The sequence below is a fragment of the Ursus arctos genome, unplaced genomic scaffold, assembly GCF_023065955.2.
Source record: "Ursus arctos isolate Adak ecotype North America unplaced genomic scaffold, UrsArc2.0 scaffold_3, whole genome shotgun sequence".
Lineage (NCBI taxonomy): Eukaryota > Metazoa > Chordata > Mammalia > Carnivora > Ursidae > Ursus > Ursus arctos.
In genome coordinates, this window is record NW_026622985.1 from 513,183 (window position 1) to 538,136 (window position 24,954).

Here is a 24,954-nt window from a genome sequence, read left to right on the forward strand (position 1 = left end):
AAATTAGGTAACATATACTGTATTAGTAGTTTCAGGGGTAGAACTTAGTGGTTCATCTGTTGCGGTAACAGCCAGTTGTCATTCCATCAAGTGCCCTCCTTGAGGCCCATCACCCAATTACCCCATCCCCCCACTTCAGCAGCCTCAGTGTGTTCTCTAGATATATGGGAATATGACTCAACTGTTGAAGGACTCAAATCTTGTCATTGGCAAGTGCATGCTGTTAAACCAACCACATCCCTCACCAACCCCCCCCTTCAGCAGCCCTCAGTTTGTAATATAGATACACTGTAAATTACTCAACCATCAGAAGGAATCAAATCTTGCCATTGGCAACTGCATGCTGTTTAACCAACCACATCCATCTCCACTGTTCTGTCGTTCAAGTCAAGCAGAGCACTCTGAGTCATTCATGAGATAGAGCACCGTGGCAGGAAGGTACTCTGTGTCCTCTAGTCTGTCTCCCATTTGGATGGCCAGTTGGAGGAGCTTCGTCCTGGCAGAACAAATAGAGAGACTTCACTACGGGCAGAGGGAGGGGTGGGGCTCCCTCACGACACCACAGTGTGCAACCAGGCGACCTATTTGTAGACTAACTGACTCACATCGACCAGGTTGCCTTAAGCTAGAAAGTCAAAGGTCTGTTTCTCCTTCGTTTTCTCATCCTCTTGTTGGCTTTTCCTCACCCACCAAGGAGAATGGCCCAGCAGCAGCTCAGCCCATGCTTCTTAACCAGTCACTCCCATACAGTCTTGTCCCATGTCCATATCAACAGTGATCACAGAGTAATTCCCAAGTAGGACCATCAATGGACTGACACTTACTCTGTGTCCTTTTAGAGTCTACCAAGGAGGACCTTGGCAAGAAAGCACTGTGGCCCAACACATCCAGGGTAAGCTTGGCTGTCTTTGCCTGAGAAAGAAATGTTTCTTACTTGAGTTTCATCTTTTTGAAGTGAGTTCAGCTATGACAACATGACAGTGTAGTTTTTAGACGTGAGGTACCATTTTCTTGGGGTGTTGGGAGGGAAGGTTGTAAACTGTGTGGTAGGGGACCTTTTACTCAGAAGTGGTTTTTCCTCCCTGAATTAAGAGTTTTGTGATTGTGCTTCAGGGAATTTGAGAGATTCATCCCCCAGGAAAAGCTCATGCCTTTTCCACAGGTGCACGCTGTGCTTCCTTTCCAGGCCTTTGTCTTTCCTGCTGATTCTCATTTGGTTTTCAGTAGTCACCAAGAGAACCAGTGATGACAGAGTATGCATATGACCTGACTCTCAGGGTGTGTTCTTTTCTGTAAATGCAGGTGGCCCCAGAACCATGTGGAAGTGGTACGTATTCTGGAATCAGTCCCTTGCTGAGGAAAAACTCTAGATGGTAAGGCAGGTGGGGGGATGTCCTCACTGTCCTCAGTCTGGAGAGCCATCTGATTCCAGGTTCCTGGTAGGACTGAGGCTTGGGAGTGTGGGGAAAAGCAAACTCCAGGTGAGAAACTATGTGCATGTGTCTCCAGTCCTAGGAAACCAATGCATTCCCCCTGGGTGGTGTGGGTGTATGTGCATGAGGCTTGGGGGTTAGTGTCTTGTGTAGTGTGATTGTGAGTGTGTGTGTGTGTGTGTTTGTGAGAGAGAGAGAGAGAGAGAGCAAGAGAAAGAGAGACAAAGACAGAGACACAGAAAGAGAGAAGACAGAAAGATAGAGAGAGAGAGAGAAACATGTTTCTCCAGAAGATATGTCAGACAGATACTGCATGATATCACCCTTCTCCAAAGCCATGTTATCACACTGTGCACTTTAGAGCCTTACTGCAGTGGGTGGCCCAGCAGGGGCACTTCAGTCCATGCTTGGAAACCAGGTGGCTCCATACACCCCAGCCTCATGTCCATATCAAGCAACATTCCATGAATATTCTTGAGCAACAAGAGGAATGTGCTGACGGGTACTCTGTGTCCTAGATGCCTTGGAGGAAGACATCGATCCCATCAAAGGAGACAGCGCCGGAGGCACACCTCTCGCCATGGTGAGCTAGAAGTTCTTTGTCCCAGGAACAGATGTTGCTTTCTTGGTTTCTTTCAAATCAAATTCAGATGAAAATCAGACAATGTATATTTGAGATTATACATATAGATCTCATACAATTTTCCTTTTTGAGAGAGCATTGAGTGGTTGTCTCTGCCAACCGTTAGCTGATTTGAGAGGACATTTACCATTGGTGACACCAAACTTGGTTCTAAATGCTGTGTTAGGATCCTGTCCCTCAGTAACACTTTCTCCTGCTTGGATGAAGCATTTTGTAGTCACCGTCCTGAATGGACTGGACAGACATGTCCCCCAGGAAAAACAACTTCCTAAGGCATCCAGTTCACTTACTTTGGGGTCGTTGGACTCAACCACTGTGCTCCATCTGGGTTCCTAAAGTCATTGAGGGAAATAAAGCTCATGAAGACAGACAGTGTATAACATGACCTGAGCCTCGCAGTGTCCTCTTTTCTGTACCTGCAGGTGACACCATCAACCAGCGAGAGCAGTATGTATTCTGGAATCAGCGTCTTCCTGAGATAAAACTCTAGATGTTAATGCAGGTGGGGCATCCTTGCAATCCTCAGTCTGGCGAGCCACCCTGATTGGTTTGTGGGGGTGTGGGGCACCAGAGATTTCCCAGGTGAAAAAGTGTGCCCATGTGTCTACAGTCCTAGGAAGCCATTGTATTCCCTGTGTGTGGTGTGGGTGTGTGTGCATGAGGCTTGGGGTTGGGGTGTCTTTTATGACTCTATGTGGTGTGATTGTGAGTGTGTGATTTTGTGTGGGAGACAGGGAGAGACAGACACAGACAGAGAGATGCAGAGAGGGAGAGGGAGAGATGGAAAGAGTGAGAGAGAGATTGCATATGTCTCCAGGAGGTGTATCCCACTGCCACTGCACAATTCCCATTGTCCACATTCTCAAAGAAAGAAAGAAAGAAAGAAAGAAAGAAACAAACAAACAAACAAACAAACAAAAGAAAAGACGAGATAAAGAAATCTCATCACAGCGCTCACATTATAGCCCTATTACCGGGGGAGACCCAGTGGTGGCGTTCAGCCCATGCCTGGGAACCAAATGCCTCCATAGGCTCTAACCCCATTCATAGCGAGCAATACTCCCTGAGGCATTCTTTTTTTTAAAAAGATTTTATTTATTTGAGAGAGAGCGAGTGAGAGCACAAACAAGTGAGAGGGGCAGAGGGAGAGAGAAAAGCAGACCCTCGCTGAGCAGGAAGCCCCATCCGGGACTTGATCCCAGGACCCTGAGGTCCTGTCTTGAGATGAAGGCAGATGGTTCACCAATTGAGCCACCCAGGAGCCCCTCCCCGCATCTTTCTTGAGCAGCACCACCAATACACTGACAGGTACTCTGTGTCCTTCTAGACGTGACTGATGATGGCGCTGTCTGGTCATGGCTTTTTCAGAGGATCACAGAGGAGGAGGGCCTGCCTCTTGCCAAGGTGAGCTCGCCTGTCTATCCCCGAGGAACAAATGTTGCTTTCTGGGTTTCTTTCCAATCAAATTCAGATGAAATTCAGACAGTATACTCTGTGTTGGCGAATTGAACATAATACTAAAACAAAAATCATTTTCCTAATGTCAACTGCTTGTATATGGAAATGAAATTATTTTTATATACAGATTTTATGTAAAAAGCTATATATACTTTTGAGATTATACATATGTAATTTCCCCGATGGGGAGAGCATTGAGTGGTTGTCTCTTGCCAACCGTTAGCTGATTCGAGAAGACATTTACCATTGGTGACACCAAACCTGGTTCTAAACGCTGTGTTAGGATCCTGTCCCTCAGTAACACTTTCTCCTGCTTGGATGAAGCATTTTGTAGTCACGGTCCTGAATGGACTGGACAGACATGTCCCCCAGGAAAAACAACTTCCTAAGGCATCCAGTTCACTTACTTTGGGGTCGTTGGACTCAACCACTGTGTTCCATCTGGGTTCCTAAAGTCATTGGGGGAAATAAAGCTCACGCAGACAGACATTGTGTAGCATGACCTGAGCCTCACTGTGTCCTCTTTTCTGTACCTGCAGGTGACAGCACCATCCATTGAATGTAGTACGTATTCTGGAATCAGCCTCTTCCTGAGACAAAACTCTAGATGTTAATGCAGGTGGGGCATCCTTGCAATCCTCAGTCTGGCGAGCCACCCTGATTGGTTTGTGGGGGTGTGGTGGACAGGAGATTTCCCAGGTGAAAAAGTGTGTCCATGTGTCTACAGTCCTAGGAAGCCATTGTATTCCCTGTGTGTGGTGTGGGTGTGTGTGCGTGAGGCTTGGGGTTGGGGTGTCTTGTGGCTCTATGTTGTATGATTGTTTGTGTTTTTGTGTGGGAGACAGGGAGAGTCAGACACAGAAACAGAGATGCAGAGAGGGAGAGGCAGAGATGGAAAGAGCGAGAGAGATTGCATATTTCTCCAGGAGGTGTATCCCACTGCCACTGCACAATGGCCATTGTCCACATTCAAAAAAAATGAAGGAAGGAAGGAAGGAAGGAAGGAAGGAAGGAAGGAAGGAAGGAAAGAAAGAAAGAAAGAAAGAAAGAAAGAAAGAAAGAAAGAAAGAAAGAGAGAGAGAGAGAGAGAAAGAAAGAAAAAAGAAAAGAAAAGACGAGATAAAGAAATCTCGTCACAGGGCACACATTATAGCCCTATTACCGCAGGAGGCCAAGCGGTGGCCCTCAGCTCATTCCTGGGAACCAAATGCCTCCATATGCTCTAACCCTATTCATAGCGAGCAATACTCCCCGAGTCATTCTGCTGCAGAGGTGAAGTGAGAGGTACATCCTGGAGTACATTTCTCTCTTCTCCTCACCACATCCATTATACTGGGACCAGAGCAAGACCTGCACTTGGCTCCATGGGAGAGAGGCTCATATGCAGCTGCCTGGAGACCCTCCTTGGCTGACGGGAATTCTAGAGGCCTGTGTGATGGCTGCTGGGCTGGCAGCACACACTGGCTCTCACTGTCCCTCTGAGCTGGTCTCTTGGGGCTGACTGGGCCCAGGACAGAGGCTCTGGGAAGTGGGGCCAGGGTCTTTGCTCCTGTCAGATCCCACTGACAGCGATGGGCCTGGTCCCCACATCGTGGTCACGGCCCACCCTCGGACCTTCCATCCATCTGCTCGGGGCCTCCCCTAGTCCTTCCAGGTCTCAGGGACTTTGGTGAACACTGCAGGTACTGGTGTTTATGTGGCCACACCAGCTGGAGATTGCCCGTCACCCCACTGACAGACTAGGGGAATTCGGACAAGTACCATTACCTCTATTGTCACATTCATCTCCTCTCTGGGCTAGGACACTTACGGGCTGTCATCAATAGGAAGTGTGTCTCAAGTGCCCAAGATGAGCCCAGGCATCGGCAGTCACTTGATTGCCCAGTTGATGGTCACTCTCATGGCCCAGCATCACCCCAGGCCCATGGCAGCCGCCTCCATGTTAGCTGCATTGGCTCATTGATCAACTGATTGACTAGGGAGCGTGTCAGTAAACCCATGATTGTTCCTCCACTGTTCCCATTGCAGAGAACAGTCTGGTTGTTGGAGGTGACAGGAGAAGGGAAATAAGAAATTAATGATGCAGGGAGAGAGGAGGGAGGGTAGCAGGAGGGAGCAGAGGAAGGTAGGAAATCATGGGGACAGAAAGTCATGGGCACCACTGTGGCTGCTTCTTGAAAGAATGGGCTGACAGGCACTGCTTCCTGGTCCCAGTTATGAAATCTGAGGGCTGGGAAGGGCCCAGAGACCCTGGACGCCTTTCTCATCAGTGAGGTAAAGGGATCACGGCCCCATGGGTGGTGAGGTGGGGGGACTGCGGAGCTGAGGGCAGCATTGAGTTTTGGGGTTGGGGACATAATCCCAGGGGCAGTGGCCTGAGTCCTCACTTCACCCTGATTGTCCCCTTTCCTTTCCCAAGACCAGGCCATGACGATGCTCACTGTCGTCCGTAAGGAAGACGACTTCGCAGGTTGCGAAGACTCGGACCCATAGATCCACCATCTGCATGTAATTTATTTCCTCTTTCATTTTTATACTCCTTTTTTTTGGTAATGATTTATTTACTTTAGTTTGGGAGAGACTGAGATGGCACGAGTGGGGGAGGGACAGAGGAAGAGAGAGGGAGATCCAAAGCAGAATCCCCACTGAGGGCAGAGCCTGACATGGGACTTGACCCCAGGACCCAGAGATCATGACCTGAGCCGAAACCAGGAGTCACAAGCTTAACCACCTTTGCCACCCAGGCACCCCTCTCCTCTCTCTTATTGATAAGGTCCTTTTTGTAGCTTTGGCCAAGTTCCTTTTTCCTGCTTGTTATGATCCTCCTCCTGCAGGATCTGGGCTCCTCCAGGCACTTGATGTTCTTGGATCTTCAAATCTATCATCTCTCTCTTCAGCCCTGTCATTTTGGGGGCTCAAGGCACGAGATGCACAAATGTTCTATTTCTACCAACTCTCACCAGCTCTCTTGGGAATCCTCTAAACCTAACCCCTCTCCTTTTCCAGAAAAAAATGTCTGATGCTTATGTGTACATTCATCACAATCCGAATTCTTGTTCCCCACGACTTCACCAATGATGATTTGGCTTTTCAGGGCCAACTCTAGACAACCTGATTGGAGCAAAATCATTCATTTGAGAAGCATCATCGGAAAGGAGGAAGCCCAATGGGCAGCACATTTTGGATGCTATGTTGAGGCCTCCAAAAGAAATTCTGAATCCAAAGTTTTTTCACTAAGAGACCAGAAGGATATATCCTTTTTGTTCTCTCCTGGACAGAACAGTGGCATACCTGGACAGTCATGGCCCAGGAGTTCACTGAAGGCCCCTCTCCTTTTCCCGTGTGCTCAATCAAGACTGAAAAAGGAAATCTAAGTTTCCCTTGTAATTCAGTTCTTATACAACGTGTGAATGATCTCCGACTTTGTCCAGAGAACAAAAAAGCCTCTAAAAAGGGTTCTCTTTACTTGCTCTCAACCTTGGCCAAAAAGAAATATAGAGTTTCACAAGAAATTACAATTTTGCTGTAACACAGTTCATTATTTAAGACATAAACTGTTTCGAGTGGGCAAAACATTTTCATCCTTCCATTTAAAGTAGCAAAACTTTCAGAAACCTGTGAGCTCCCTGGGTGCAAATACACATTAGGGATGATGGCTCTCCAGTCCATTCACTTGGGAACACACGGGCTCTCCCACTAAATGAGTAGCTGGAAGTTCCTTATCTCTAGGAATTTCACTACCCAGACTAGATTGCACTACCCTACTACGTGCAGACATGGCAGCATATTGCAAAGAGCTCTTGTAATAGTGCCCAAGTTTTTCACCAACAGCTTCAGGCCTCCATTCCTGAAATCTTCCTAGAAACCTCTTCATGATCTTCAACCTCAGGAAGAGACATCAGAGAAAAACTGCCCTTACACATCCCCTGAAGGGACCCCTTCAGGTACTGTTTTTAAAAAAAAGCAGTGTAACAAAGTGGGAGTTCACCCTTGGCTTCATATGTCTCCACTAAAATAAATAAAATAATTTAAAAAATCAGAATTTCACACAATTAGAGGGCTACTCCAACTGAGGCTTCTCAGAGATCCTCTGGAAATAGCCAGTCTTCAGAAGCAGGCAGTTGCCCCAAGATTTTCAGAACAGGCAAATTGTGATGGCTAGTGGGCAGTTTCCACACAAGATATTGGGCCAAGACTCCCATTTAATTCTTTTTCTGTTTTGTATCTGCTCAGTTAAAATAATTCTTCTCATTTCCCATAAACCCTTGTTGCCATTCACCCAGAATGACCCCTTTACTCCCGTTTTCTTATTCTAATCATTCTACTAATTATTACCCTTGATAGGTCAGAACATCCCTGATGTCACTCCTGGGTTTCTGACTGCTGGATGTGCCATCCATCCGCGGACCCCCCATGGTACGTCCCTCTGGGAACGTTGGGGAATTCCAACTCCTGTGTCAACTCCAAACCGAGGCCACTTTTGATGATTCAGGCACACGACTTGGAGGAATTACTACCTATGCCCCAAATGAGAACAGTGTTCCCTTTGGTGGGAAGTGCATAAATAGAAAAAGCCTGTAAGAAACCTATCTCTAACGTTGGCAAAAGTGACTGGTAACTCTTGGCATGTCACTTAATCTCTCTACATTTCAGTGCCTCCCACTAGAATATGGCTTACAGCCCCTGCTCTGCCCCCACCCACTTCAATAGGGCTGACCTGAGGATTACAGGAGATGGTAACAGGTATTGTCCACGAGCAGTAAAGCATCCTTCCCATGTAAAGCTAAGAGTGAGTGTCCATCCTCTCTTGGTGTGGAGCCATCCACGTCCCCTCTCTGGATTCCACCACCACCAAGTGTCTACCTTATTCTTGCAGTCGCTCAGTGCTTGAACACTTAGGGCGATTATGAAACACCAGTCATTTATTTTATTTTTCTTAAGGCTTTCCTTGTGTTTATTTACTTTTAGCCTCATAACATAATTCTAATAAGTAGGCCACAGTCACATTTCAACATCTCAGAACAGGCAAATGAGACACAGAGGGGTGTACGTAACTTTCTCAGGTGCTCGCGGCTCCTGCCTGAAGTCAAGAGTATCACCTGACCCCAAGCAGTGATTCTGAAAACTCTGCCTCTGGCCAAACAACAGGGGGCACCCTACCAATGACCCAGTTGAAGGTACTGTGGGAATGGACTCATTAGGTTCATTCAAGAAGAATGATGCTACTTTATTCAGTGACCCATATGTAAGAGAAAACATCAAAATGTGAAGCCACATTCTTCTCTTCTGTATGCAAAGGCAAATGATCAAGTCAATCAGTATCGCTGTAACTCCAGCAGTCAAGGTGCATTTCTAACTCTAGAATGGGCTCACCTTTACCAGTAAACAACATCTTTAGCTAACGTACAGACCTTCAGCTGATGTTCGAACCAATATTGGCTGACACAGATCGCTCCCTGAAAGAGTGTTCTTGGATTTTAAAAAATTAATAGGCATTATTGACAACAAGAGGTTTAGACAAATCTAAGAGTTGAAGAGAGAATATAGAAAGTTCCCATAACCCACGCCCCCCAACCCCAATTCCTCCACTAATAACATCTTATATGGGTGTGGTGCATTTGTTATAATTAGCAAAACAATATCGATACACTTTTATTAACTGGAGGTCTATAAAGGAATTCAATTTTGAAATATGCCCCAACATGGACGGACCTTGAAAACATATTATGCTCTGTGAGATAAAGCATGGAGAAAAAGACCAATATTGCATGATTCCACTTCAGAGCCCTGAAACCCTGCCACTCCAAGGACTTTGCGGGGAGGCCAAGACAGATGCCTTCCAGGTCTCCAGGGAGTCCAGGGTCTCATCAAGGCATGTGGCCTGTAAACAAGTAGGTGGTGAGCGGAACAGAGAGTGGAAGGCACTTCTCGCAGTTTGAGGGGCTGAGGAATTTTTCCTAGGTCAGTTCTGGGATTACAGGTCCACCAGGAGTTGGCTGGATGGACCCGAACAGGCTCCTGCCTGTTGGTGATGAACAGAAGGGAGGAGAGTGCAGAGCAGAGAGGCCCAGGGGAGGCAAGCTGCTGCGGGTCCGACTGTGGAGCCATGGTCCTCAGGAGGGGCAGTGTGTCCCCCAGGGGACATTTGGGAGGGACTGACTGCGATAGGTGGCTGCAGAAAGGGACCTGGGAGGCCTGGAGGCTGACTGAGCACAGTCCAGGGGGACAGTAACCGTTGTCACCACTCTGCCCTTGCCGTCACGGACCCAAGAAGCCCCTCTGCTGATCCAGAGCTTTCTGGGTTCGTGGGGCACACATCTATTGAGTAAACACAAGTTCTTTCTGGACCCCACGATTTCCCGACTTTGAGGCCCACATCATCTGTCAATGAGCAGGTTGGCTGTCTTCTGTGTTTGTGGATGCCACTGCACCCCACCAGCTCTGGTTTTAATCAGGGCAGGAGCACAGCTGGGTCCTGGGCTGGGTCTGACAGTTGGCGTTGCCTCTTCACACATGCGTGGAGGCGGTCTGGCGCAGCCTGGTTGGGAGGCTTGGTCATTCATAACATCTCATCAACTGCAATCCCTTGAAAACCAAGGAACTTCAGGAGCCATTCAGAGCTGCAGAAGCCCCCCAGAACTGATAACATGCACCCCACTGCTTCCTTGGCAGGGGGGTATTATTTGCAGGGGAACCCCCAGGAAGGGGGGCACGCTGGGGTTTCCTGGGGGTGGGCGCAGAGGAGGGGCCGACAGCAGGGGACAGTGCTGAGCTGGCACCAGCTCCCATTCCCAAAGCTGGGATCTGTGGACAGATGGGGAGGATGACTGAGGGGAAAGACATGTAACCATGGGAGAAGGGCGCACTTGAAGGAACATTCTAGGAGGAGGCACTGCTCTTGGCCCTGGGAGGATGGGGGAGTGGCAGGAGGGGTGAGGAGGAAGAGAAAAAGCAGGGAGCACTGGGCTTGCCCCTCACCAGCACTGGTTGGTTCCTGCCATGTTCTCTCAGCTGCAACAGCCCTGGGGAAGATGAAACTGTGTCCACATCTTGGTGGCAGGAAGGATGAAGGGGAACGAGGGTCATGGGGGCCCAGCACTCAGAGTCTCCATCCATCACCAAGGCTGTGCCCTCCCTCTCAGATGCTGGCAGAGGAGGAAGAATGTCAGGGAAAGAAAGCAGAGTGGTGGTGGCAGGGTGGCGGGAATGCGGGGTCCGAGGGGGGTGACGTGACCAATGTGTGGTCCTCCTGCCCTGTCCACAGGGTACCAGATTCCCTACCGCCTGGCCAGCAACAGCCCCAGCACGTTCACGACAGTGGAGATGGAGACCACGGTGAGGCAGTTCACAGCAGCCAAGCTGGCCCTGGAGTCGGCATACATCTTCAGGCTTTTGGCCAAGACGAAACACCACTAGGGGCTGCCGCTGGTGGCCGCTGTCATCAGCACTGAGAAGAGACATACGAGCCCGGGGCCCAAGTCCACTGTTGTGGTGCTGTGCGGAGGAGAGCTGGGCCTAAATGGGAGCCGTGAACTTGCTGGGTCCACGGCTTCCTGGGTCAGGGCCTGCACTGTTGCATGTCTGCACAGCCTGACATTTACCAGAAAGACAGGAATGTCCCAGGTTTAAAGCTGGAGACGCGGCTCAGCGAGGTTGTGTAACTGGCCCAGGGTGGCTCTGAGACATCCTGTTGGACCGCAGCTCCCTGAAGCCAGGCACTTGATCGCTGATGGTCAAAACCAGGTGCCCATCTCAGCAGGGGCTCAATAAACAAGTTTTCTACCCAGCATCATAGGGAGATCTGTCTCCACGGATGCTGCTTCCGTTCCAAGCACTGGTGAGATGCTTATTGTACATTGTCTTGGTTTATCCTCACAAAGGCCTGGGGAACAAAGCACTGTGAGCCCCAGTTCTACAGAAGTGGGGCCCAGACGGTTTCAGTCATTTGCCGGGGATACAGCTGTGAGGCCGTGACGTGGACACCGTCCACAGACACTCAGTCTCCTCCACCTACAGAAATCTGCTGTGGGTTCCCATCTCAGCGAGCACCTGACATGCCCTCCAGCCTCACTCTGGAATCTGCCTCAGCAGACTCCCTCTCCAGGGCCACCCCAACTCCAGGTTGGGAGATCAGGACCAGACCCAGAGGTCTCAGGGAAGAGGATGACAGGAAGGTGCTTGCGCACAGAGTAAATGGGTGGGCTCTGGGAGTCCCCAAGCATCAGGCTCTGGAGCTGTGTGACCTTAGGCAAGGCCCTTCCCCTCTCTGTTCCCTGCACTCACCTGGTGGCCTCTTGGGAAGCCTGAGGGCCAGCATGGTCCGCAGAACTCCAGGGACAGAGCTGGTGCCATGGCTGCATTCAGAATGTGAGCCAGTGACCCCGTGGCCTGCGGGATCACTCTAGGAGAAGATCTAGACAGTCTTAGGGAGGCATGAATTGAGCCCAGAGTGCTTGGAAAACCATCCCAAGGGCCGATCTGAAACCTACAAAAGGTAGAAGGCAAAGGAGCCTAGCATGCACTGAGCCCGTACCACACTCTGGCCACCTTCCAGGCACTGCGGCTCACTGCTCTCTCAAATTCCCTCACAAGCAGGCTGAGCAGCTGGGGAAGCTGATGCCCCACAAGGTGGAAGGGCCCACTGAGCTCTGGCACTTGTTCGGAGGCCGCCCCGGCTGGAAGACCCAGCTGCTCAGGACAGGGCTGCTCGGCCCAGGCACACGGCTGACCCTTGCGATGGCCAACGGGGGGAGGCTGGTGTCCCCCATCTGTGGCTTCGGATCTTCCAGGGCTCCACACATTCCAGGGGAAGGCTGTAGCCTGCTGTGAGTCCCCCGACCTCAACCGCCGAGCCTCAGTCCCCCAAGGATGCAGACAAATGCACAGCCCCTCCTCTGACAAAGATTACCTCTACTGCTAACTGGAGGAAGGAAGCCTTGAAGTCACTGGAGACACCAAAGCTTGAGGTGGGTGGAGAGACAGCCATGCATAGTTGGCCCCTGGCTTTTGGCACATAGCGCTGTCTGACCTGCAGCTGCCAGCACAGGGGTGGGGTTGGCGAGACTGGGGACAGGTGCCAGGAGAACCCCTCCTGCAGCTTTGGCCCAGGTCCTCAGGCTCCCCCTTGTCCGGGGCATGCTCAGGGCCCTGAGTGCCTCTCCCAAAGGCTCTTGCCATCTTCCTTAGAGTTGATGCAGCCCCGTAGGGAAATTCAGCACTTTCTAAGGCACAGGGAAAGCCAGGTTTGCTAAAGGTGTGACGTGACTTAAATCCAGATGGAAGCATTATCAGGAGTGCCCTCCAGGAGGCACCCTGGTCCACAGCGGGGCTGCTGCTGCTGGGGCTGGGGGATGCATGCCCACACCTCAGCCCACGTGCCAACCACCCACACCACCTGCCTTGGGCCCATAGAGCTTAGGGGATGTCTTCCAGGGCCTGCAGACCCCCCCCCCCCAGCAGAGCTTCACCAATTGCCAGTATGCCCAGGAGGGTGGTCCTTGTGGCTGGTGAGGGGATGCAGGGCTCTTGCTTTGAGGGAGGAGGACCCTGACAGCCCAAGTGTGTGCTCCCAGAGGAGTGCCGACCACAGTCAGGTGGAAGGGCTCCTCCCGCCATCACCTCAGGGTCGGCGATCATCACTGCTTCATTACCCACCACACATTCTCAACAGGATCAATCATCTTCATGATAAACAATTAATCAATTATTCCTTCCTCTGTGGGGTTCCTCTGCTGCAATTGATGGGACGGGGAGATGCATGCTGGGAACGATCCACGCTCGGGAGCCAGGTCCCCGCTCCCTGCGCTCTGCAATCCCAGTCGCCAGCACTGTGGGGACAGAGTGGCGGTGACACGCCCCGGAGGAGCCGAGTGGGACACCGTCTGTGTTTCAGGCTCGGGTTGGCTTCCAGGAAGAAGGAGTCAGAATGACAGATGCACTGAGCCTGAGATCACAGGGAGAGTCCACAGGGGCCTGGATGTGCTCAGCAGAGCCCAGGTGTCAACTTCGAGATATTGTAGGGACGTGTGGTTGCCACGGAGCATGTGTGGGCTCATCCTCCTGTCTGTCTGACTGTCTCTGGCAGGAGAGAACAGCGCTTTGGAAGCAAGCCAGGGTCTCCCGTGACGTCCAGGCTGGGGCAGGTCCAGAGTCGGCTGTGAGGGAGCCGCAGGTGCCTGCGGAACTGGGAATGAGCTCCCTGTTCTCTGCCCTCATAGGCAGCCCGTGTCCTCATGCTTGAGCTCACATGGTGCCTTCCTGGAGAAGCAGCTGGTCACGTGTCCCTGGTCTGTTCTGTTTTGGTTGCAGAGCGTCCAGTGCCCCCCCCCCCCGAGAGCTCCTGGTGTCACTGGCAGAAGTGACTGTGCACAGCCTCCGGCTCCAGTGGGTCCCGGGCAGCAACGGGCCCCCCCATCCACTACTTCACTGTGCAGGTGCGAGAGCTGCCCCAGGGAGAGCAGCAGACCTACTCCTCATCCATCCGCCACAAGGCCAAAGCCTGTGCTGTTGAAAGGTACCCAGAGCCAGGCACGCCCTCCCCAGGGAACAGAGCAGGGAATATGTGTGGGCCAGAGACGCACCCGGACAGCTGAGCTCTCTTCTCCTAGTGCACACTCCCTGTACCAGGGACCAGGACTCCCACCTCCTGGAGCCACTCTGGCCTCTGCCCTGGGTCTGTTCTCTGGGCATGCCCTGTGCATGTCATGTGCATACCCCAGGTCCCAGAGATGGATGAGGCACAGATGATAGGGCCAGGGAGCCTGGAAGTATGGGCTCTAGTGCCCTATCCCCTGAGAGGCAGATGTGGAGGAGGGGGAGGTGGGGGGAAGGGGTGTCACAGGCTGAGAGAGTTGCACCTTCTCTTTGTGCTCTCTGTCCTAGTCAGCAAGGCAGACTTGTTCTGTCATCCATTAGTGATGGCTGAGGAGGGAAATTGGAGAGGCATCCCCACTGCACCTTGAGAACCCAGCATTTATCCAGCTGCTGAGGGAACCACCGGCAAAGGCAGAGGGGAGTGGTGCCAACCACCACAGCTAAGTTCTTGGCACCTACAGCCTCACTGGGGCCCCTCCTCATGTTCCCACCCCCTTCTACAGTGAGGGACCAGAGCACCCCCTCTGCAGTGAGGGACCAGGGCACACCCTCTCTATGGCGGGAGAGCAGGGCACCCCCTCTACAGTGGGGGACCAAGGTAGCCCCCTCTGCAGTGAGGGATGAGGGCACCCCCCCACCCCCCCACCCCCGCGCTATGGTTGGAGACCAGGGCATTCTCCTTTATGATGGCTCATAGGAGACCAGGGCTATCTAACCATCTAGGTGAGGGTTCTCAGAAGTGACCTCAGGCCTCGTGTCTCCACAAGCAGGCCTGGGCTGTGCGGGCTCACGCCACCCTGTAGAAGCCCCCTGGGTCTTTCTGGTGGGCAGACCTGTCTGGGGAGCTGGCCTCGCATCTTTCCTGTCCTCCTCCCCTGGCCCTGACTGTGGTCACATTCCCTGAAGCTCACGTCAGGCTGTGAGGGGGCCACGAAGGAGTGTGTCCCAACTGCTCTGAGGGTTCCAGGACCCTGGCCAGCACCTCTCATTGGGACGATGGAGGAGGCCTATACCCCATTCCCAGGCTGGCCAATGTTCCTCTCACCTTTCAGATAGAACACCATGTACTGATTCCCCCCCTATTCTGAGCACTGTGCTGTGAAATCTCACATTTCTCATTGAACCCACATGATAGCCCAGTGGGGGGAGATCATCGTCCCCATTCTACAGAGGAGAGCTGAGGATCACAAAGGTCATATTCGCCTGCAGCCCCAGCACCACCCACGAGTGCACCTCCTGACCCTCCTCCTTTGCAAGGCTACCCAGCTCAGCTTCTGCATGCTGCTGAACCTCAGCCAAGGGAAAGGAGCAGCCGGGGTGGGGGAACTCCTGCACCGGCCTTGATCCTCAGGCACCCTCTCCCCAAGCTGTGGGGGAGGAGTGAGGGCTGGCATGTGGCTCTGTCTCTGCCTCTGACATGTGGCAACAGCAAAGTTTAGAGAGAAAAGGAGCTCCCTCTCCTGGGTTCAAGGTGTAAGCATGTGACTGGGGTGCCACGTGATGCACACGTGGGTGTGGTCAGCACTGGGCATCACAGGGAGTCACCCCTTTGGGTAGTCATGTGAAAGACAGGAGAAAAAGGAACTCCAATGGCCTTTTCTGTCCCGGAGCTTCCTGAGATCAAACAGACAATGGTGAGCAGGGGTCGTCACGTTGGAAAGGAAGGGTCCATGTTTCCCGGCAGACAGTTTGATTTGGTGTGGGAGACGCTGTGGTCCGTCCCCTCCAGGGTCTCTTCCACTCGTCAACAGACACACGCCGTGGGCCGAGTTTCTAGGAAAGCAGCGCTTTGCACGTGGCCGTGGTGTGGCCTCCCTCCTGTTCAACATCCTCAGAGCAACTTTATCCTCCTCTTTCTCGACGTTCTTTTTACATTTTACATTTGCCGATTGCTTGAAATCTGCCAATGACCAGAAAACATAAAAGTTTAAACCAAAGTTCAAAGCAAAAAGTTTTGCCATCTACATCAAGTGGCCGTCCCCACATTTAGAGGGTGTGGGTCTGGAGCAGGAGGGAGGTTCTGGGTTGAGGGACATATCGGGGCTGCATCCCGCAGACATGCAGTACCATAGAGGAGGAGAAGGCCCGTGGGCCCAGAGCCACACAGACATTCTGGGTGTTACTAGGATGAGACAGCAGCAGTGTGAGCTCAGCTGACAGCTGTGTATCCACCGATAACAGGTCCTGCTGTTCCTCTGCGTGTCCCCAGGGCGATGCGATGGACCCAACCAGGAGGGCCGGAAGGGGATTACTGTGTGAAACTAGAGGGATTCAGTTCAAGTCAGGCTGCTGGCCCCATCTCCACGGGGTTCTTTCTTTTCTTCTTCCATGCCATTTAAAAAAATAAAGCCACGTGAAAAGTCAGGTTAATTTAAATGGCCAGGGATATCCTGCATGGGTTCAATATTCTTTGATCTTTGTGATGCTAATCACGAGTTCTGAATAGATGAGGCATAAAGGCAGCGGTAGGTAGCCTCTAAAATGATCAGGACTCAGGCTTTATTTTCATAACCAAACCGGGCAAATGAATGTAGGGAGCTCCTTCTGTGTATGAGACTCTGCCTCCAGCTCCATGGCAGGGACAGGGACAGGAAGTTGCCTCCGTGCCACCCTCACCCGAGTACTTTGGCTGTGGAGTTGAACAGCAGGTCAAGCACAAGCTTGGTTTCTAACTGTGCTTGCTTCCTGTGAGCTTGGACAGTGAGCGTCCTGAGCCACTGACCTGTTCCCTCCCCAGACAGCTGGAGTTTAGGAAAAGGTGTTACCTCAAACATTTACCTAAATCCAGCCAGTTTCAAGTGTGGATGGCAGAAAGCTGGCAGGTAGAAGGTGCTGAGTGGGAAAAGGCCAAGGGAGTCTGTGCGTGGCAGATGCATCTGGGGACAACGAGGTCACTGTGGGCAGGGGTAGAGGAGGACTTTGAGAAGACAAGAAATAGGAGGTCACATGTAGGAATTGCCTATTCCATGAGGGGGTCATGTCCTGTGACTGTCATGGCAGCCCTGGGAGGGCCGGGTACCGGTACCGCCATTCTCACAGATGAATAAAGGGAGGCTCAGAGAAGTTTGAGGACTGGCCCAGGCTCGGATGCCAGGACCAGACTCTGGATTCTGGTTGGGCCGACCCTGATGTGGGCCTGGCGTGTGAACAGGGAAGAGAACTGGGGGAAATGAGAGGGGTTGAGGAAGAGGGTCCAGGATGGTTTGTGCCTTTCTTCACAGGTCACCAGCCCTGAAGTCCTGTTCTGCCTCAGGGGGGAGCACGGCAAGAGCCCGGGGGCGGGTGGAGGCCAGTTCAGGACTGGGAGGTAGACCAGGGGTCTAAAGGACTGGCTATGCAGGGATGAGGAGGAAGGGCTGGGTGAGCTTGCAGGGGCTGGGGCCCAGGAGAGGGGACACTGGGACTGTTGTCACCTCCCATGGAGTTCCCTTCACTGCTGCTGGGTCCCTCTTGGTCAATTTTTAGGGCACCTAGTGGGCTTCCTACCCCAAGGAGAGGGTGCTCCTGCAGCTCAGCCCCTGGGTGTGCCCTGTGGCCCCCGAGACAGCTAACAGTCCTGTAAATGACACGAGCCCGGGAAACAGGCCTAAAGCTGGGAACTCTGCTCCCTGCTCTCCGTACACCCTCCCCTTGACCTCAGACCCTGGCGGACGCCTCCAGCTGTCTGAAGTGTGTGAACTGCACCCCTGCTGTGTGTGCTGGGGTGGGAATGGAGGAGGCGGCCCTGCCTCAGATTCCAAAACAAAGCGTTAGAGAACAGTAGGTGCTAAACATGGAGGGATCAATGACACGTCTGACACATGTCCTCAATGTAACATGCTAAGTGAACATGAGCACTAAATACAAGGACGAGGGTCGTTTCTGGCACGCTGACATGTGCCAGACACCACGTTGATGGTGACGAGCGTCCTCTCATTCACCCCTCCTGAGTCCTACCCCCATTCCTTCCTTCCTCCCTCCCCTTCCTTCCTCTCTTCCTCCCTTCCTCACCAAGCGCCTCCTAGGTGCAGGGCCTTGTTCTTGGTGCTCAGGGCACAGCAGTAATGGAGACCACCTTGGTCCTGTCCCTGTGGGGGAAGGCAGACAGTCGTCCAGGAGGGGAACGGTTACTTACAAATCATGGTGGGGTTGGTGAGGGGATGGATGGACCTAGAGGACAGTGTGCAGGGCACAGGCTCTTCCTGGAGCCACTTGAGCTGCTGCCAGAGGGTCCTGATGATAAGGAGAGCAGCCAGGATGCAGTGAGTGCGCCTTGGGTACTAGAGTCTCTTTCCTGTGCTGCTTCTGAACGGAAGCTGCATGACTGCCTCATGATCTCAGTGCTTCTGTCAGCCCAGGTGAGATGCTTCTGGCTCACTGACATGCCCAAGGCTATGTGGGGGTTAGCGTGTAGCCTGTTGGGCTTCAGAGTGCACGTTCCTGACAACCGCCCTGGGTCACTGTCTAATCTAAGAAGGAGAAGCTAATGCAAATATGGGGCCTCGGGTGGTTGAGGCAGGAACCCAAGGAGAAAACCATGTGGTTGTCACCAGAATTAGATAAAATAGTTCCTAGGAAGCCAGAAACAGATAGGAAACAATTTGTTTTAACTTTATAAAGGATAGCTCCCCCAGAAACCAGGAACAAAGAGCATTCTTAAGGATGGAACTTTGGAAGCACCCCCAGGACAGCCAGGGCCAAAGCAAGGTCACCTGGCATGCCTTCTCCAGCTGTGGAATGGGGGCACAGAGAGGTCAGGAGACAGACCTGCAGTCGCGGACCAGCCGTAGTAGGGCAAGCTGGCACGAGAGCATCCCTTGAGGTGCCAGCCGACAGAGAACCACTGTACTTCCATCTTAGGCAGGAGGGCATATGAAAACAGTTACAGGAAGATTCTTCTGATCCAGTGTCCAAAGATAGTTATCAGTCTTTGAAAACACAGGAACCTTCCTCTAGGCAAAGGATTACCCAGACCCCATTTGCAAATCAGATGGAAGTGGGGCTGCTGTTGTCTGACTCGGGGGGCATGGGAACCCTCTGGTCTCCTAGAGGATCCCTCAGAGCCTCCGGGGGTTCCACGGTGCTTGGTTTGAAACCCACGAGTTTACAGGTTGGCCTGGGAGGGAGGACAGAGGCCCAGCATAGAGGCAGTGAGGGTTTGCCCACTGGTAGCTGAGGAAGCAGGCAGAGTCCAGAGCCACTCCTGCTCTCCTGGTCTGGGAGATGGACACAGGGGCAGAGCCTCGCCTGAAACAGAGCTGTTGCCAGCGGGGCAGGGGTGGGGGGGTCTCCTCATCTGCTCCTTCAGAAGTAATGGCAAGGAAAGTGAGCAGGCCAGCCAGTGACCCAAGGAAGACTGGAACGTCCTCTGCTTAGAAGTCTGTCTGGAGTGTGTGTGGTACAGAGCTCAGCACAGGAGACCATCAACACGGACCTGCTCAACGGAGGGAAGGAGGGAGGCCTGAGCGGTGGCAACGAGCCACGCACCCAGAGTATTCGTGCCCCTTAAATCCCCATCAGCAGGCAGGCGGGGACATTTTCCCCCACGGACAACTGGCATTACCTCTGTCTCAGGTACGGTGGAGAGGTTGCCCCAACACAAGATCCTCTTCCAGCCCCGGCCAAGGCTCTGGCTAGTCCTCTGGTAGGGGGCAAGGGCCTTAATGGGACTGGGCCTCGATTTTCTCGTCATTGCAATGAGAATCACAGGAAGTCCAGCAGACAGAACTGCTGTGCAGTGAACCCGGGCACTGCCTGTCCAGGGCGTGGTGCTCTTGCTGGCCAGACAAGTGTAGAAACGAGGGGCAGGCAGAGATGGTCTTTGGAGCCAGGTGGGCCTGGTCAGGGCAGACCACCACGAAGGGGCACTTCTGGGCGAGCAAGGAAATGGTTAGGCGGGCCCTCTTTTCTGGCTCTGAATCCTGGGAGGGTTGCGGTAATCAGCTCCTCCTGAGAAATTCTCGCATCCCTCAGAGAGCGGTGATTTGCTTTGCAGGAGAAGCTCTAATGACAGGAGGGGCCCTGAGTAAAACCGCCAGCCTGGGCCTGCCTGGATGTTCCCCACTCCCCTCCACCCAGAAAGCCCTCTGTTCCTAGGGGCAGGCTGTGAGGACAGCGCCGGCTGCCTGAGGGCCCCTCCCTGGGCAGGACAGATTCCGTGGTCACTGAGTGCCTCTTCCTCCTGGCTGCCCGCTCCCTGTGGCCAGAGCTGGGAGCAGGACAAAGGCGAGGGGCTCAGGCCCTCGTGGCTCTTCTGTGTTTCAGGCTGAGGCCCTTTACTTCCTACAAGCTGAGCCTGAAAGCCACCAATGACATCAGGGACAGTGACTTCAGTGCGGAGATGGACGAGGTGACCATGCAGCAGGACGGTGAGCCAGCTGGGACCCAGGCAGGCGTGCAGACACAGGCATCTTCCATAGCTGCCGCCTTTGGACCCTCAGACACGGGCTCCCACAGAGAGGTCCCGCTTCATCCCGAGCCAGGAAAGGATCACCCCGGGGAGAGAGGGCAGTGGCTGCTGAGCAGTGGGGTTCCGTGAGCAGCAGACAGCTCGGAGCACTCCGAAGCCTCTCGCTGTGAATCTACTTCAAGGGCTCACAAGTGGAGCAGAGGTTCCTTTGATTGGCTTCCAAACCCCTACGATTCATTAGCATCCTAGAACTTGAATGATTTATAAGGTCAAAGGATAACCGGGTGTTTTTTTTATAAGAATAGTTTTTTATTGGAGCGCCTGGGTGGCACAGCGGTTAAGCGTCTGCCTTTGGCTCAGGGCGTGATCCCGGCGTTATGGGATTGAGCCCCACATCAGGCTCCTCTGCTATGAGCCTGCTTCTTTCTCTCCCACTCCCCCTGCTTGTGTTCCCTCTCTCGTTGGCTGTCTCTATCTCTGTCGAATAAATAAATAAAATATTTTTTTAAAAAAGAATAGTTTTTTATAATATTACGTTAGTCACCATACAGTACATCCCTAGTTTTTGATGTAAAGTTCCATGATTCATTAGTTGCGTATAACACCCAGTGCACCATGCAATACGTGCCCTCCTTACTACCCATGACTGGCCTACCCCATTCCCCCACCCCCCTCCCCTCTGAAGCCCTCAGTTTGTACTGTGTTTTGAGAGGTTTCCCCATTTTTCTCATTCACGAACCACTCCTCAGTTTTGCCGTTTGACAGAAGCACAGGGAAGTGATTGAGTTGAGATCCCCTGAAAGCTCCAGGTGGTTCTTACCCATTGTCTCCCACCTCAGGAGCAGACCCCAAGATCCCTTGTGCTTTTGGGTGCCGATCCTGCCAGGCCCAGTGGCAGGCCAACTTTTAGGAGAGGAGGGTCGCTCTTGCTTCAAGATGCTGGGGCTCATATCCCAGGCTGCAAACCTGAGCCCTCAGCTCACCCAGCAGCGCTGGGTACTCATTCTCCACGTTTCCGTCTTCCTCTTTTATAACCTGGGAGCATGGGTCCTAATGTGAGTCCTTGGATGAGCTGGGGACCAAGAGAGAGGTTCAGGGGGACCCTTCCAGCTTCTCGGCCTTACGCGGAGATTCCTCTTCTGCACACGCAAGGCGCCTGTTGCCAGGATAGGCCCCCAGAGAAACTGTGGTTGTCTCTGTGGCTCATATTTTAATCTTACATTTAACACAACTGGGGTTCTGTTTGGGAGTAGCACTGATTTTTAGCAGATGGAAGCAAACACAGCAAGCTGATTTTGTTGGCAAGTCTGAGGAAATTGCAAGCCAGTGAGCAGGACACTGCAGACTCCCTTTGTCCTTACAAGGCTCAGGCTCCAGCAGACCTGGCTTGTTTTCAAAAAAACAAAAACAAAAACAAAAACATTCAAGGGCCTCTCCAGGTTCCTAAAGCCTGTCTCAATCCTTTGATATTTAAATCCTTTCTTTTGATGCACCTACCTGTTACCTTCCTGCTTTGAGATTTGCAGTTTCTCTTCACAGTTGACTGCCTTGTGTTTGCATGGTACCGCCCCCAGAACCACAGAGCCACTGAGCTGCACAGACTCCGGGGCTTGGGGGGCCCTGGGCTGAGGTGGGGTGGCGGGGGAGCTTTCCATGTGTGGGTGGTTTGCTGATAAACATTTTCTTGTTGTGGTGGTTGGGATACTGAGAGGCCATCAATCCAGTGTGATCTGGAAAGCTGGGTAAGGGTCTACCATGGACTTCAAACAGACCAACAGGAGGCCAGAGAACATGCAGTAGAGGGCTCCCCAGAAGGCAGGATGGGGGGCTGCAGGTGTGCTGATACCACCATGTCCCCGGTGCTGGGTGCCCTGGCAGGTGCAGAGGAGACTCACAGAGCAGGTGACCAAGAGGCCAAGTCTCAGATAGTCAAGTGGGTATGGGGTGGGGAGAACAGCCTCAGTCATTCCACTCAGTGACTCTTGCCAAACATTTGATATACCGTCTCAGGATCTTACAGTGGGCAGCCATGCAAGGGCCAACTCAGTATGCCTTTTGGGTTCAGTGGGAGCAGGGGTAGGGAAGGGGTGTCTGAGGAGGCCCGCGGGACAAGACGGATGGTGCAGGACTGAGTTTCCAGCGTGTAGGGCACGGCCAAGGCAGAGCCAAACTGACCTTGGCCCTCCAGAGAACAGAGCTGAGCCCCACCATTGCCCGGAACATGCAGCTGTCCTTGCACCCCCAGAAGTCAGCCTCCCTCCCTTAGAGTCTGAAACCAAGAGCACTCTGGCCTGGGTTGACCCTCTATCCTGTTCAGAGCCTCTTTGAATTAAGTCCCTCTAATAAATGATGCCTCTCCTCCAGGGATGGGTGTGTGCCCCGGAGAAGATGTGGGAGAGCATCTCGGCTGAAGACAGCCGAGGGCCTTTGTGTGTCTCCATGTGGGTCTGCTGGGGGGTGGGGGCGATAAAGGCATGGTGTTATCTTGTCATCTGCATCAGAATCTGGTCCCTTCTATCCTGGCAGAAACAGGCTCCACAGGCAGAGAAGGGCATCCACAGGGAAGGGAGGCCAAGGCCAGGATGTTGGTTTGCCGGCTTGCTTCCCCAGCAACCCCCCGAGCCAGTCTCTGGTCCTGCCTCCTCACCAGAGCCAGGAGGGAACTGGCATTCCTGAGGAGCAGTAATGCATCCTCCCGCGTAAAGAACGAGAAGTACACCTCTACCCTCCCTGCTCTGTGGCCGTCGAAGCCCCCTCTCTAGAGGCAGCAGCTACTTGAACACTTACAGAGCACTTATTTTTTTATATGAATATTTTTTTATTATATCATGTTAGTCACCATACAGTACATCCCTGGTTCTTGATGTAAAGTTCCATGATTCTTTGGTTGCATATAACACCCAGGGCACCATGCAATACGTGCCCTCCCTACTACCCATCACCAGCCTATTCCATTCCCCCACCCCCCTCCCTTCTGAAGCCCTCAGTTTGTTTCCCAGAGTCCATAGTCTCTCATGCTTCATTCCCCCTTCTGATTTCCCCCTTTCTTTATCCCTTTCTTCTCCTACCGATCTTCCTAGTTCTTCTGTTCCATAGATGAGGGGAACCATATGATACTTGTCTTTCTCTGCTTGACTTATTTCACTTAGCATTATCTCCTCCAGTGCCATCCATGTTGCAGCAAATGTTGAGAAATCGTTCTTTTTGATAGCTGAGTAATATTCCAGTGTCTATATGGACCATAACTTCTTAATCCAGTCATCTTTTGAGGGGCATCTTGGTTCCTTCCACGCTTTGGCTATTGTGGACAATGCTGCTATGAACATTGGGGTGCATATGGCCCTTCTCTTCACTACATCTGTATCTTTAGGGTAAACACCCAGTAGTGCAACTGCTGGATCATAGGGTCGCTTAATTTTTCACTTTTTAAGGGACCTCCACACTGTTTTCCAGAGTGGCTGTACCAACTTGCATTTCCACCAACAATGTAGGAGGGATCCCCTTTCTCCACATCCTCTCCAGCAATTGTTGTTTCTTGCCTTGTCCATTTTTGCCATTCTAACTGGCGTAAGGTGGTATCTTAGTGTGGTTTTGATTTGAATTTCCCTGATGGCTAATGATTTTGAACATTTTTTCATGTGTCTGTTAGCCATTTGTATGTCTTCATTGGAAAAGTGTCTGTTCATATCTTCTGCCCATTTTATGATTTGTTGATTTGTTTCAGCCCCAGGGCACGAGTGATGCAGCACCTGCGTGCAGCCCAGAAGCCCTGCTTTGTGCAGCCCGTGAGCAGAAAGGTCTATTTCTCCGTGAGAGACAGCTGTAAGACTTGCTGGAGCTCCTCCTCCCCCCCCCCCCCCCGGAGCCGGAGCTCCCACTCCTCCAGCTCTTTGGCAGACAGCTCCATGGCCAGCTGTGAGTCACTATCAAAATGGCTCCTCTCACTTGAGGCTCCAGGGCACAGGCCTTCTGAGCTGGTGAGCAGGATCTCCTGGATGGCCCTGTGGGGAAAGAGAGGCGGAAAAAAGCAGCCCATTACCAGCCCCATCAGGGCGAAAGCAGCGCCTGCATTTACCTGTCCCCTGAGAGCACACCATGCAGGGCACTTTATATGCGCCCCACGGCCACGTTGCCATTCAGTCCCCTGTGGCTCTGGAGGTGTGGGTGCCGTGTATAGGTGAGAAATCCGAGGCTCAGGGAGGTGAACAAACCCGTTCAGGGTCTCCTCCCTGCTCCTCTTCCACTGTCTTCCCATTGATGTGTCCTAGGGCTCAGCCCAGGAAACAGGAGCTTTTTAAGGCCTGGCGTCTGTCTTGTCCACCTCTGGTCGATCGGCACCCTACACAGGGCCTGGTCTTCTGCAGGTGATGGAGCCCACGTGAGAGAAGAAACAAACCCCAAATACATCCTGAAAAGGCCCCGCTGCTGCTCCCCCCATC

General features: G+C 52.5%; 2 long non-coding RNA genes across 2 annotated transcripts; both read left to right on the plus strand.

The window, feature by feature from the left end:
- The first annotated feature begins 834 nt into the window (after positions 1-834).
- Positions 835-2,716, plus strand: LOC130542118 (uncharacterized). The gene is made up of 3 exons (XR_008956450.1): positions 835-892; positions 1,303-2,016; positions 2,499-2,716. It is a non-coding gene; the product is annotated as an uncharacterized LOC130542118 (long non-coding RNA).
- Positions 2,717-3,198: 482 nt separating this feature from the next.
- Positions 3,199-11,324, plus strand: LOC130542074 (uncharacterized). Its single transcript, XR_008956365.1, has 5 exons — positions 3,199-3,480; positions 4,074-4,098; positions 5,954-6,042; positions 7,879-7,950; positions 10,799-11,324. It is a non-coding gene; the product is annotated as an uncharacterized LOC130542074 (long non-coding RNA).
- Positions 11,325-24,954: the final 13,630 nt, after the last annotated feature.